This window comes from Corvus brachyrhynchos, unplaced genomic scaffold (genome assembly GCF_000691975.1).
Source record: "Corvus brachyrhynchos isolate BGI_N302 unplaced genomic scaffold, ASM69197v1 scaffold115, whole genome shotgun sequence".
Classification (NCBI taxonomy): Eukaryota; Metazoa; Chordata; class Aves; order Passeriformes; family Corvidae; genus Corvus; species Corvus brachyrhynchos.
The window spans coordinates 6,581,590-6,597,536 of NW_008239553.1; the positions used below are offsets into that span (position 1 = coordinate 6,581,590).

Sequence of the window (15,947 nt, forward strand, 5' to 3'; positions counted from 1 at the left end):
CATGATCCTGTGTGCTGAGTTGAGTGGGACCCATGGAGGCCACACAGGAAGGGCTCGCTATAATCTCATTGCTGCAGCATTGTTTCTGCCAAGCAAGGGGCCACAGGCATCTATCTTCAAAGGCCTTAGTTTCTCTCTTCTACTGAAAGTCAGGAAGTACCTGTGGAAAAAACAAACAGATGCAAAAGAGGTAAGAGTTCAGCTACTGAGACTATTAACTTCCAAAATCTGTTACAAGCTGTATCACAAGCAAGCTTCAAGATTTTGTTTCCGTAATTAGCTTTGTTTTATCAATGTTTATACTCTTGAAACACAGTATTTTAACAAACTGTGGTAAAAGGTACAAGACAAGCATATCCAGGTGCAAAACTATTCTTTCATTGCCAACAGATTTATCAAAGCAGGACAAGTCTTCATTACTGCTAACACTAAAAGTGCATTTCATCCCTGATCTGTCCAAGTGTGTAAGAGGGAAATTCCTGGCATTATAACCAGTGGCCTTTGTTAAAGCTCTCAGTAACAAATAGCTCAGTGCTGCCAGCTGCCCTGAATTTTGGTGCAAGTGTTGCAGAGCATATAAACAATTGGAAAAGAGATTTTTCATATAATTATTTAGCAGACTACAAAACATCAGATTTCCCTCTTACTATCAGTAGCCAAAGACTGTGACAAAGGTTGATGATGCATCAAAAATAAGGATGACAAATCCTCCCCTCACCTACAGTAAGAAATTGAAAGCCAACATCCTATCTATGGGAAATGGCAATGATACCATTCTCAGGAAATGGATTCACCAGCCTTCTCAGGACACCCTTTTTTGGAATGTGGAAACCATACGGAAAAGCATCGTCATTTTACAGTCCTGACTCCACTACAGAACCTGAAACTGGAAAGCAAATCCAACCACTTTTTTCCAAAAAGCCCCACCTGCACAGAAAAAGACCCAACTTGATCACACAGATTCAGTGAAACTGATGCAAATTGTTCATGTAAACACTTCCTAATCTGATTGAACATCAGTTGATCTAAACTCAGTGATTTACCAATGCAAGCTAAAGAGATTAACTGATTTAAAAAGCAGCTACGTGAAAGGCCTGTACCAGTCTGAGTGACTGAGCTCAGGACTGGAAGCCTATCAGTCCTGAAAGACAGGTGACAGAAAGCTCTGAAGCAGCCCAGATACAAGAGCATCAGGCAAGCAGGGGCATGCCTCACACACTGTAGTGCTGACCACGAAGAGGCAGAGAACCACTGTCCCAGGTCCCTTCTTTCCTCCTGGATATTTGGACCAGATCACGCAACTTTTCTTAAGATGTCAGAAACAAAGATGAAAGCAATGCTTCCACACACTAATCCCCTCCCAGTACTCTGAAACAGGCATCAAGTATAAAAACAAGTCACACTGTCAGGCCTGCTGAGCTCCTGTCATCTCCAATTACACTGTAGATGCAGGTGTTAAAATCCACAGGGCACATTAATTCACGTGACCGTTGTAAACACAGCCTCAGTCTCCATCAGGAATTCAAAGCTCCCTTCCCTGAGGGAGCAGGAGAAACAGAATATCTAGGATAAAAGGAGGGACAAGCAAATATGAAACTTAAAACTACAGACAGAAAGAAGTCCTACTATGGGAGACTACAACCTAACCAATGTGATTTGCAACCAATTCAAAGAAACTCATGGTCCTCAAAGGAACAATGTGGCTACCACAACCAACTTTTTTTTAAAAAAGTCTCCCCAGGAAATCTTGCAGAATCTGAAAACCTTGTGCAAGCAGCATAGAGCATCAGATGGAGATGAGAACTTTAGTGTAACAAATCAAAAGCCAACTTCTGTTCCTAGTCCTATGTAAGCTCCTCACCGATGCCGATACAGGTTTCTCTGGACATGTTTGGGCATGAAACAAGAAAGCTAAGCGTAAGCCTCTGCATCTCCACATTCCTTCAAACCACGCAAAAGACTCACTCAAAGATTAATTATTGTGCAGAATGAATCACCAGCAGCACTACTGCAGCAATTTTTGATCCCCTGGCTGAGGGATTGAGTGATAGTGCTCAGGCCCAGGCCCTCAGTTCAGTGACCCATTCTTAGTGCATCCCAGCCACAACTGAAACTTATTCCAGAAAACAAGAGGAGGGTACAGTCTGATGGGATTTCAAAACTGTGTGATCTGCACAACAATGACTGACATTGCAAGAGTGAAACCTGCTTTCAGCAAGACATCTGGAGCCCAAAGGGGAGTGTCTGAGAGACTGCAAGCTACCAAGAGGGAGGGGAATATAAATCCACGTGCACATCCAGGACATGACAACTGATAAGCCGCTATCTGTGCTGTAGAATTACCCAATGTGTTCCTGTTTCATGCACCAGCCTCCAACCTTCCCAAAAGAAGAATGGGCCAGATAGAAAAGATTACTTGTCTTCTGTACTGGTAAGACAGAGCGTTTTTGGGGTTTTTGTGCAGGTGCAGTAACAGTTGCAGGCTGTGGAAAACTGACATGAACAGCAGCACTCTGGTGCTAGGTAAAGAAGCCTAAAGAGCATTTTCCTCACATGCACACAAGTGAGAGGCTGTACAACTAGGCCTGAGACTTAGTTTTCACAGAAATGCATGAGGATTGTTTTTACACGACTAAAAATCTTGTCTACTTTTGTACTAATAATCACATTATTAGAGATTCACACCTTCCAATTTGCACCACCACTTCAACCAAAAATGCAGAAAGGTGATGGAAGCCATAACAGCAAGAGGAAACACTGTCTTGACACAGTCTGCTGTGCTGCCTCCCACTGTCTGTTTCAGCTTCTTCAGTTTTAGAAACCAGGACTGGCCATGTGACTAAAGATGAAGCAATCACTTCTCTCTAATGCAGCATCCTGAACAGAGTAACCTGGTGAGCAGACATACATGAGGAAACATGTAGAGACGAAAGGCTGATGGAAACAAATTTCTGCCAGCCCTTGCCACCCATGTCTCAAATACGACGCTGAACACTTCTGAAATGTGTTGCCATCAGCTTCATCCTACTCCATTTCTTCCATCTCCCCTTCTTTCCTGAGGCAACAGAACAACTCAGATGATCTCCAGGTCAGCACTCTTACAACAAGGCACTGCTTTTTTCAGAGACTAAAGGCTCTTGCACCTCATGCTAAAGGCCAGAAACATTCATCTCTTCCTCCAGCAACAGTCTCATCCCACTCCCTCAGTTGAGTCCTCTTCTAAGTCAGCTGAAGCACTTACATATTCTTCTGGAAGACTTTGATCTGACCTGTCATCAACAGACTAAACTACAGAATATACCAAACTATTGTGCCACATTCACTGAGGACAAGTAAAGGAGATACCATTGGGCAGCACAGCTCATAAAGAAACCAAATGAGCCAGATGCAGTTACTGCGACACTTCTGCTAGACAGTGCTGTCTTCTCCCTTGTATTCCTACTTTGGTGCTTTCTGTGAGGAGTTTAAGGATCAGGCACCAGACCAGATGCAAGCATATCTCTGAAGAAACTGTACTGTGTAATACATGAATAATCAGAGGACTAGTACAACAAGCCCTTTACCTCCAAATAATGGACGCTCAGAGGAAAGAGTAGCTTTTTAGGAAGTTTGTTTACGTCTCTGTGATCCTTCAAAACAGGATTTATTCATCACAGCCCTGGCCCTGTAAATTACAGTATCCTACAGTTTCTGCCAAGGCAAAAATATATAGCTATGTTTCAGTTCTCTAATGAATCACAAGCATGCACTCTGCAGCATGTCAGCATCAGCAGAAGAGACCTCACATTTGTGTACATATGCCAACATGACTGTGCTCACTGTGTGTCAACAGGACTGCACCTCTGTGCATGGGCCTTAATAGGCTGTTGGTGAACAAATGCATCTGACAGGAAGGGCTATCTTCCAGAGGTAACTAAAGCAGGGATATAATTTGGCATTTTGGCTTCTAATGTGTTCTGACACGCAATACAGATTCACATTGGGTGCTAGCATTTATCTCTGAAAGCTGGGCCCAGGGCAGTGCATAATGACCTCTGCTGAAACCTAAATGCACAACTTACACAGTGATGACGCTACCTTGGGTATCAAATGCTGGCTGCAGATCCAAATTGCCAAGAAAAAAACCCTACCTGTTAGACCGAGATTTCACATGACTCTACAGCACCAGCAGAGAACTAAGCCCCTTGAGAGGCACCACTGTTCCAATCCTTTCACACAGAATAACCATATTTTGTGACCTAATGTTCTTGCTATACTGTGTCTGGTGCAGCAGCCAGTGTGTTTTCACAACTCTTCCCTAGGAACTTGGTACTACCCTGTAGCTGACTCAAAGAAACAAAGATTATTCCCAGCTCATGTTGGCTCATTCTTCTTCCTTCCCTCTACATCATCATATTTCTCAAGAAACGCTGAAACAGATAGCAGGTCTATGAGTGAGGCAGAAGTATACATATAACAGGTTTCAATTAGGAAAAGGTTGAAAAAGATACCCTGTACCTTCCAAGACAGAAAATGAATCTGTCGCTTTGAAAATGAAGTAATATTACATGTGAAAACTGTCAAAACTCATGTGGAAAAATAATAACCTTGACAATGGGAGGGACAAACCATGAAAATGCAAAATGTGAAAAGCAGTGCAACAGGATAGTGTAAAGAATGATTTTGAACAGTATGTTTACAGAGAATGGAAAAAAACAGATCTGCAACTCTCAGGGAACAGACTAGCCCAGTGTCCCTGCTGTAAAGCCCTCTCTCAGAGAACTGCAGGGACACTGTTCGAAATCGCATTATCCATTTTAATCTCCCAGAAGCATAAAGGTAACCACAAACTGGAAACAGTTTGCAATCCACCGTCAGTGCCAAGCTGATAAAGAAAAGCTCCTGATCGCTTTCATTTGCTGTCCAGCTAAACTTCATCTGACCATGAGCAGCTGAAGACTGTAGCACTGCTCTGTGAGCCTTTTAAGTTGTTGCCACCACTGACAATTATGCAGAAAAGTCCTACAGGTCACTCCCAGCTGCACAGCTGCATTCTGGTCTCTTGCCCTCAAGTTAAGGGTCTTAATTGCCACCTCTCCCTCCCTAGCTCTGAGTTTCAGATCCTGCCTCCCCCTATCCCCCACCTTACTCTGGGTTTTACTCCTGCTGCTGACCAACTCCTTTATTATCCATAACTTTGCTGACTGCTGGCATGGCCTTTGCCCAGGCATTTGTCTCTCCCTTTGAAGTGGGCTCACTGCAGCATCCAGCTCTCACTGGGTTTAGTTTGGTCTCAACACAAGGCATGCTGTCTCCTACCCAGGTCAGGTATGGAAACCACAGCAAAGTTCAGAGAACAGCAGAAGTGACTAACAACTGAAAAGATTAAAATAAACAAATGTATGTCACTTGGTTGAAAGAGTACTGGGAAAAGAAGGAAGGTGTAACTCTGAAAGACGCTATGCCTAAAAGAGCACTGAGACAGGAAAAGTCTGGCTGTTACAGAAAAACACCCTAAAGCTGAGTACTGGGAGACTGGAAGTCTCCATAACTTTCCTTCCAGAACTAGACCTTATAATTACAACCAAAATGCAAAGAGTTCTATGGACATTTCTGAATCTGAACTCAATACAACTTAGCTATTCCATGGGTGGAGAGTATCTATTATTATAAATAATGGAAGCAACAGAAGTTCCAAGACAGTTTCACCCCACATCAGGCAAGAAGGAATACAGGACTGAAACAAGTGAACAAATGGGTTAGCAAAGTGAATTAGAATCTTAAGGCACAACTGTATGACCACATAATGCAATAAATCAGGGCAGAATAAGCCCAAAGTACTTCTGCTTGCTAAAAAGTCCAAACAACCAAACTTGTTCCTTGTCTACCATCTGCAGAGTACAAGATTTGTTTCTTTCCTGCAGAACCTGCAGACTCCCTCATTTTGGAAATATGGCTTCCCAAATTTTAAATCGGATGACGACAGAATGTGCTGACTGCATCCCACCCAGGAAACTACAGGCTCTGCAGAGCTCACCCCTAACAGCAACTGTTTTGCAAGTCAGCTCTCCTGCTCACATGCCTCATCCAGCAGCAGAGGCTCCCTGCTCTCTCACCTGCCTCTCATTATATCTTGCCTGGCAAAGGCTGGGGTTTTGGCTTTGCCCTGCCCTTCAACTCTTGGTTTCTGCCTGATCAAAGAGAGCCATGTCAATACAAGGAGCAAGAAGAAAAGAGAGCATACGTGTGACTACTTCCAGGGTGGGTAAGATCCTGAAATGGGCTGTGCCTTTATTTTTCCTCCCTCCCTCTCTCCCAACTGCCAGATGTCCTTGGTTCTGCAACTGATTGGAAGAGAAAGGAGATGGGGTTACTGGAGTTCATTCACACTGCACACAGGGCTGCTCTCGCCTCTCTTCCTGTTTGCAAGGAAGTATTAGTCCCTCTGACAAAGGGAGACAGAAAGAGGCAGACAAGAGGATAGGGGAAGAGGGAGAAGAAGAGGGAAGCGAAGAGAGAGAGGGGAGGGAAACAGGGAGAGGGAGGGAGTGATTATGGTAAGAAGATAAGAATTTTGCTTGGTTAATGAACTGGAAATGAGTAACGAGTGATATCACCTTGCTGCCACAAAAGTCCTTTAAAAGGCCATTGACACAAGTTCCTTTGAACTCTGGAAAACAACACAGTCCTGATCTGGGTAAAAAAAATCTCTAGCCTTGCTGGGCTTTCTACTGTCACCTCAGCTTTCAAGCTTCTGACTAACCTAGAGTACAGCCACCTCAGGAATGGCCAAAACCAGGGCATGCACAGGTTTACAGCAAGGAAGATGTGACAGTAGCAGCATCCGTCCATCTTACCCTCCCCTCCAAGCCATCCTGTAAAATCACAAGTCACCCCTTCTCAGTTCTGTCTGGCCAGGTGAGCTGAGAAGCCAGTGTCACAACATGGGGAGGGGACAGAGCACAGCCACTTTAGAGGGACACCAACTTCTGCAGCACCCACAGGGATGAACATGAGCAGAACTTGATGTCTGTAGCTGAACTGCAGTAATCCCCCGTGTCTGGCTAGGACTGACAGCTCAACACCATTATCAGCACCGACCTTCAGATGGCAGGAAGCACGACTGAGTCTCTGATTTTTCCTGTAGGAAAAATCCCATCTATTCTCCTCCCAGGAGGATGAAACACTCAAAGCAGAGCAGCTGCCCCCTCCTGCTAGCAGAAAAGCAAAGAGCAGCTTTGTGCCACTTCTTGGGAAGGGGAAGGGAGGGAATCCAGCCAGGGGCCTTGTCCACAGAATTTGTCAGCATCAACTACAATAGCAATTTTTCCCTGAGGAAATTCACTTTGAATAGGGAACAATATTCTTTTGCCAGTAGCACTCAATTTCTCCAAGCAAATTTAGCTATCCTAGCAGTAAGTCTTTTCCTCCTGCACATCTAAATGTATCCATGCAAAGGTGGTTTTGGTTTGCATGTCTGTTTTTCTTTCTAGGGCCCCTGTATTGGCTAACACTGTCATTCCTTCACATTTCTAACTACAGCACCTGATACACACATGACCAACCAAAAAAAAAAAAAAGAATAAAATCAAATGTGAAAAGTTTTCAAGCAACCAACAAAACTTCCTACTATAAAAGAATCTGCTTACTAACAAAATCCCCCTTCAGTTTGGAAAACTAAAGTTGAAATGTTTGCAGCTCATTATATCCAACTTGTAGGCCAAAAATGCAATCTGACCCCACCACCTCGGTTTCTTTATAAATGCCACTGCATGACATCATGGAAATCAGGACCACAGACTCAGTTTCTTTCTGGGCGCCTTCTCTATATTTACTCAGCCATCAATATCTTGTCCTGCACAATTATACACAGCAAAACATAACAGTCAGGCATTCTTTGAAGCCACAGTTTTACAACCCAGAGTTTCCTTTGTCTTCCCAGAGAACAGAGTTTAAAAGAGACAAGAAATAATACTCAGTATCACTGAGATCAGAAGCCATGACAATAAACAACTAGGTCCGAAAAGCTGGGTTTTTTTAAATGGGCTTGCATAGAAGTTGGAAGGGAGTGGGCAGAATTACAGAAGCCTCTCTCCTCAATAATTGTGGACCTTCTTTGGAGCACCACATTACAGCCAAAATCTTCACCACGGATCATACATTCCTCCTTTATGACCCTTAGTCCCACAGATGTTATAGCCCTGCTTCAGGGAAACATGAGTCTGACTCACAGCAGATCTGAGAAGTCATCCCAATGCTATTTCCAACCTGAAGCAAGAGATCAGAACTAAAAAGAAAAAAAGAAAAAATGAGAGAAGCAAGAATCAATACTCAAAATAACATGCTGGTAGTGGAGATGCAACTAGATTAAGTCTAGAAAAGAACACTGCAGACCTTTTTTCTGCAGGTAGAAAATGATAATGATAAATAATCCCACATACTGATTTTTTTTTACCTGTTTCCTTAAAAAATTATTTCATCTCAACTATGCAGTAAGGGAACAATACTTCATGATCCATGCCTATTCTAGCCAAGCACCTTTATCAGCTGACGTCACGAAAGGGAAATCTCCTCAGCTCCCCAGGCTGTCTCAGAGCATCTCTTCAACACAGAACCTCAAACTGCTGTTGACTCCTCTGAGCAGGAACACGGCACAGTCCATTCACAGCACTGAGCTACTAAAACAGATGAAGGCAAATAAGAAGCAGCTATACCATTTTATCAGGAAGATAAGATGACAAAAGACACATAAAGCCACAGGATACATCACAGCAAAGCCAAAAAGAGAAACAAAAAGAGAACTTAGAAGCCCTCAACTCCTATCCCTTGTCCAGACCACCTTCTCTTTCAAACTGGTCTTCTCCATCCTCTACCAGCTATGACACTAGAGAACATGAAGAATAGAGGCAAAAGAGGAAAGAACAGAAGAGAAGAGCTGCTTACAATAAAATTGTTTGTTCATTTTTCTGACTTCCTCCTTTCCTCCCACCCCAGGAGTACTTCCATCAGCATGCTGCACATCACCATAACTGATACAAGATTGTTTCTAGAAAACAGCCTCTTAATAATGTCTCTATATAACACTTCGTATCCAAGCTCCATTCCACCCAAAAGCATCAATCAAAACAAATACTACCGTTCACAGGCAAACCAGAAATACAGTACTGGATTGCAAAACAATTAGGAAACTCATTAAGATTCCCTTCAGGGCAGTAGGGGAAAAGCACCAATTCCCATTCATAGAAGTATCATCCTTAGATGTAGCACAGAGGTCAGGAAGAAACTACAGTACTACAGAAATATCCATAATAAAGAACACATCAGAGGGATACTGGAACAGAGTTTTAAACTGCTTCAGAGTAAGCTTGACTATTACTCTATTCCCCACTCAACCATCATCAGGGATCTATTTTGACAGGTTTTGCTAATACTGCTCTTAGAAGAGCAGGACGAGAGAGGCAGGGTTGCAGATGTACATATCCAAACCTAAATCAGCCAGAAGACTGCAGCAGAGCAATAAAGGAGATCAGAAGAGCAGCCAAGACACAGAGTGAAGACTGGCAGAGGGGTGCAGGTCAGAATAAAGGACTATTAAGAGCTTTGTTGCAAAGTAAACTTGCCCTGCTTTTGACAACTCTTCTGGATTCTGGCCTCTATGGGCTATTTCTGCTTTGGGGTCATTGGAACTGAACCCTCACAAGGTACAGTATCAACAAAATAAGGAGGACTTTTCTGAATTTTATAAACCCACCAGGCAGAAGCTAGGAGGGAAGGGTTAAAGGTCTGAAAGTGAGAGAAAGATCTGTGTGACAGGAAGGGAGCATGTGAGGGGGCGTGTGACAGGCTGTATAGCAGAATGTGTGTGTAGATCTCATTCCCTTCGAGGCTCTTGGCCAAATGTGGAGCTGAACTTTCTGCAGACTTTGTCCTGCCAAGTCATGTTCCCTTCTCACACTGCCTGACATCACCACAAATACTCAGCTGGAAAATAGTCCAGAGCCAGACAGAGTCCACCGCTCAAACACCAGCCAGTGAAATGGCTGCACTCACGGCACACCCACCAGATGGGAAAACAGAGCCACTGACTCTCCTCACAGGTTGTCTCCAAGCACCCAGGCCTCACCCTCATCCATGCAGAAAGAGCCCTATGAAGGCACAAAGAGACCAGAGGTGCTAACAGACCAATGTTTTCCTATTGCCCCAACAACACAGCACAGAACAGACTGATAGTCTGCATAAAGGCTCTAACAGAAAAATGCAAAAGAACATAACCATCAGACCATCTCAGTTTGTCACAAGTATCCTGCTGCAAGGAGTACAGTCTATTATCCCCAACTCTGGTACAACCGTGCCACAAGAAGGAAGCCATCACACATCACCCATGGACAAATGAGAAGCCTGTGATCCTGCAAAGACTGATGATCCAGCAAGGTCTGCACAAAGCCAGCACGCAAACATTATCCTCTCAGAGTGCTCCTATCACCTTGACTTCTCAGAAATAAATGCAAATCCAAGATCAGGGCTGCAAAATACAGCACGTGTATGAGCGTGTGGGAGTAGGCAATGGGACTAAGCCAAAAAATGGCTCCATTTCTTATTTTGATCCTTGTGTCAAGTAAGAAGGGTGTGGATGGCCCACTGATTCTGGGACACTGCTAAAGGCACCACCCAGAGCAAGTATCAGGGAGTAGCAGCGGGAGATGATACTGAAACAAGGGAGAACAAAGCCTGCAGTCTCTTCTTGTTTTTTTCTTCAGCCCTCACCCCAAGTTCTGCTGCTTAAAAGCAGCACTTTAGAAAATGCCCTTAAAGCACAGTTGATAGGGAGAAAATTCATACTTTCTTCAGGCAAAGGTTTCTCCTTTCTCCACTCCTGTTCCATTTCTAGAAGAACAAACAGCAGCTTGGGAGCTTTCTGCAGACCAAGGAAAAATTTTTCTTCAGTCCCATGCAGGACAGAGAGCTATGTCCCTGCTTTTCAGACACACACAAATAACAGAGACTACATTGTATGATCCATAGTTATTTTATATCTTGCATTTTAAATTTTTATTTTTCATTTTAAAACACTCCTCACAACCAAAGTTCCCTCTTCCTTTGTTAAGGAAGGGGTTCTGACACCTTCCTTAAAGGTGCATTAGTGCAACCTTGCCTGTCCACATGCTATATGGATCTTAAATTATATCCTTACCTGGGACTTCCTGTCCAGACATGCAGGTATCTGAGAATGTCCACCTCACCAGCTGTAAACACAAAAGCCATCTTTTGAATTTCTTCCTGGCCCTTTCACAGAAATCAGCATATTATTCCTTTCCTGCACACAATGGCCAAAGGTGGGAAGCATTCAATCAGAAGAGTGGAACCACAAAGTTGTTTGAGGGCCAGGTGACAGCTTCTCCTCCTACTCTTGGAGCTTGCAGCTGGCTGAGCTGCCCTGCCTCGGTGGCACTTCTCATGCAAGCCAATGCACGCTGCTGAGGGCTGCCCACAGGACTGAGTGTGCATGTGTGCCTGCATGTCAAGGCATGCACCACCACAGCAAGCCTCAAAGGCTGCTCCAGTGCAAGTTCACGTGCCCACACAAAGCTGCATGTGAGTTTCTGCCGGTATGCGCGCAAAAAGCCGCTACGTGTGCCTACCTGACAGCCTGACTGTGAAATCCTCCAGCAAAAATCCCTGGCAAGGCATGTGGAGTCCTTTGGGGGCTGGCACATTTCTGCATGTATGTCCCTGGCAACCAAGATACACTACAGAGCTGTTACAGAAGCCTACCTGTTTGCCCTCATTTCATAAGAGCTCTAGATGAGACTACTTAAATTCCAAACATGTTCCTTTAAATGGGTTTTACATACAGCTTTTAAAATTATATTTGTGCAATTTATTTTCTAAGTTAATGGTAATCTGTGACGAAGTCTAAAACAACCATTTAAACAAACACATGCACCCCTATTCAAGCAGGACATGGCTACTGGAAAATGTCTAAAAAGTCTAATTCCTAAACTCAAGAAAGTCACTAAGTCCACAGAAGCCACTGAAGTACAAAACAAATCTTTCTTAAAAAAGGGGGGCAGAAAGATTAGTTTCTCCAATTCACTTATTAAATTAGTTCAGTTCACTCAAAGCTGGTGGAGGCAGCATAAAACAGGTGGGAGATATCTCTCTCTTACAATCTCCGGGATGATGAGTTATGCTCATTCTAAGATCTGAAAAGAGACAATTACCAAAACCAACCAGTTCATTCTGCTACGTACAGATAACACTACCGTGATAGAATCAATCATTTAATAGCACGCTACAACAAGCATATTTTCTCTTATGTATCCAGTGCATGATTTGTCTGATTATAGTAGAATTATAAGAAAGTGCATATTTCATTTGACCTTTTTATTCAAATGCAGTTTTGTATAAGTCATGAGGAAAGAAATTCACCCAGTAAATACAGCTGACCGCTTTGTAATGTAAATACTTACTGTGATATAATAGCATAATTGGATACACAGTATGGTCCTGTTTGGTAAGAAGCAGTAATAGATGAGCCTAACTGATTAGACTAAAGCTGCCTTTTAAGAAATTATCAAATGCAACATGAAGTTTAAATGAATTATTTAAATCACTAACTTTAATCATGATTTCTATCAGCAAGTGAGAAGTCTTGATTTAAACCAATAGACCTTGTTTGCCTCATAGCTGCAGTGGGACCAATGGGCCAACACTGCCCTGCTCCCGGGAGGGAGAGAGGATACAACTTCCAACCCCTGCTTATTTCAAGAAATTTTATGAGCATATTTGCCAATATTTTTTTAAACCTTTAAACAAACTAGAAAGCCTTACATGCCAGGAGACACCTACTCTCCTGTCAGTCATGTGCTTTAGCAATCAGTCTGATACTCAACTAACATCTTATTTACATCTCGGAGAGGTTTCTATGAGTACACAATACAACCTGACTCTGCAGCCCAGCTTTTAAATTGCTTCAATTCTCACATCCCACGAGGTAGTTCTCCTACTTAATCCTCACAGGCACTAGTTCGGGTCTGCTCAAAACAAGAACTAGATTTCTCATTCTTTAACATTTTCTCTTCATTTCTTCACCAGCTTCTTACTAAATAAACATTTATCTTTTCCCCTCCTTAAACCTACTGGGAAGGTCTGCAATGCTCTGCTCTCCTCTGTGCACTACCTTAGTTAACCTTTGTCCTCCCCAAATAAGATTGTTAAGAGCTTGACAGGGCATACTTCAAAGTGATTTATAATATTACACCAAAATTATGTAAATCACATTAACATTTTCTTTTTGACACTCCATAAACCAAGTAATTTTGCTTTACAGGAAATCTGGTTTTGAGATCTCCAGGTATAAAAGTACAAGTTACACTACCTTGAGAGGTGTCTCCCTTTTAGTGGGAACACAAGAAAGGAATCTATGTTCCAAATAAGGAAAAAAAAGTATTTGGTCCTGAGCAGAAAGTCACACAACAAAACTGACACAGGAGTGCTAAAGGAAGACATTGTACCATTTGTAACTGATAAATTTTTAAGGTCTGACTGAACATGGGCAGCCTCTTTTAATTGAACAATATTATAAACATCTCTCAAACCTAAAGTAACTACAATGAAAATGCTAAGTCAAACATCATAGTTGTGTACTAGCAGAAGTATGGTCTAATGACCAAGTTCAACCTGTTTACAGCCTTAATGCAGACCTGTACCTATCAGAAAGAAGCACTCCCCTGAATTCCCTCCCAGGATGAAGTTCCTTCCCACCAAGAGAATTTCCACAGCAAGAGAATGTGGCTCTGCCTTCCTAAGTTATTACGCTGTAAGGAAAACAAGTTAACACATCCTACAGCAGATCAGCAGAACATTCTCCCCCAATTAAACAAGGTATCTTTGTACAGAATCATAAAATGGTTTGGATTGGAACAGGCCTAAAAAATCATGTAGGTTCCACCCCCACCACCATGGACAGGATCACCTCTGACAGTTCTGGAAGACTAATTTTTTTCCAAGACTGTCAGGTGTGTGAATCTCATTACTTTGTGGGGGAGGAAAAAAAGGGAGAGTGACAATCTGATAAGCTTTCCTATTCAACATGCAAAGACCCACACATCTGCAACAATGACACTTTCACAGCAGCTGCTTCCAGAGCAGAAAGCAGGATCATCCTTCAATGCACCCAAGACAAAGCACATTATATTCTATACTCTTCCTTAGGCAGATGGGATCACTTCTGAAAAACAGCAATAATTAAAGATTTTAAAATCAAAACTTGAAATTTTGAAAACTGTCCATTTTGACAGCCATACAATCACAGACCAGATCTGATTATAAGAGAGATACTTCTGAGATCTGAGACCATCACCAACTGATCAAACATTTAACAACAGCAAAATATTAATTCTTCTGTTTACCTCAGAACAAGCATGCAGAGTTGCGAGGATTAATCCAATAGAAAGGAAAAGAAAGTCATAGCAATCAAATGCACTTTAACACACTGGAAACACGACTCTTCCTGCAGGTGTAAGACAGGGCTAAGGCAGCAAACTCCTGCTCTGCATTTGTACGGCTGCATGCCCGTCCTGCACAGCCTCCGCCTGCCTTCCTGCACAGCCAGCTGGTGAGGGAAACATGCTGACAAGGCACAGGGAGCTGCAGCAGCAGTAACTGGAAACAGCAAGCGACGGCAACCCCAGGCACACTGCCAGGACACACTAATTCTGTGATAAAAGTTTCCTGTCCCTATTTTTTTTAGATTAGGCAATTTATATATATATATATAGTCCCTGCTGTGGTACTTCTCCCTGCATCCCTTCATAACACGAGTGTTGCACAACACGAGTGCAAGTTTCCTCCAGCAGCTACAGAACTCCCATGCAGCTCCACAATGACCCATTTTCTGTCCCCACTCAGGCTGGTTTAGGTTTTTTTCCCCCACCTTTTATTTTGGGGGTCTGGGAGAAAGTTGTTAAGTATTTTCACTCTGGTTTTTCTCCTGCAAAAGCTGGCGTTCCTGTATGAAAAAGGATGTATGGGCATACGCATGTGTGAGAAAGAAGTGCTAGATTTCAAAAAGGGGTCACACCAGGAAGCCACACGGTCAGTCTGCCCTTACAAGCCTTGCAACAGAGGTATCTTCTGGTGAATACGCCACAGGTATGATGGCAAAGAAGTCTAGCAAGACAAACCTCCACCTCACCCTGGCACAATGTGTACCATGTCCAATGCCCTCTTTCCACAGCCCAAATAATAGAAGGGTTGAGGTCAGCAACAACTGGCTGAAGTTTCCAAACAGTTTTTGCTTCCATAATTAAAATTTAAGGAATATCCTCAGGTATAGCCTTCTCTCTGACACCCAGGAACAGAAGATCAACTCCATGAACCTTGGAACAAGAAGCAGATCTGAAAGGACTCTTCCCTACAGACAAACATAACCTGCAGTCATAGCCAGAAACTGTCTGACACAGCGATCCAAACTGTTAGTCAGAAACATGACTCAGTGTTGGAGACTCCCTCAAAAAAGCCTTGCAGGGAAGGGCCCAGCTATCCCTTTAGGAAAAAGAAAAGAAGGGAAGCAAGTCTGAGGAGACAAAGCATTTCTCTATCACCGAAGATCCAAGGTTTGCTTCCGGCCTGTAACAAAATCCTGTCTTAACAGATCTGTGGACCTTAGCACCATAAGCGTCGGTGAAATGGCACAATGAAGAGTAGCCACCAACGTAAGCAAAGTTACCTTTTAACAGCACCATGCAAACTGACAGACAAGTTTCTGTCCTGGAAAACTCGCGACCTGGGTTGACAGGATGCAACAGGTGAATGACATAGAGAACTGCAAGTTGAGAGGAGAGGAAAGCTAACAAGTTACCACAAAGCAAGTAAACATCTCCTGACAGCACCTCCAGAGAAAGCAGACAAGAAACCCGGGCTCTTCAGATGCTCGACAACAGCCAGGAGAAACTGACACCGCTTCC

The 15,947-nt window shown here is 43.1% G+C and overlaps 1 long non-coding RNA gene across 16 annotated transcripts in view; it reads right to left on the reverse strand.

The window, feature by feature from the left end:
• Positions 1-15,947, reverse strand: part of LOC108448548 — a 17,799-nt gene continuing 1,852 nt past the window's right edge. For 5 of the 16 annotated variants that reach the window (XR_001864468.1, XR_001864464.1, XR_001864462.1 and 2 more), the window contains one exon: positions 1-160. This is a non-coding gene — a long non-coding RNA (uncharacterized LOC108448548). The other 11 variants (XR_001864456.1, XR_001864460.1, XR_001864459.1 and 8 more) reach the window with 11 other exon arrangements.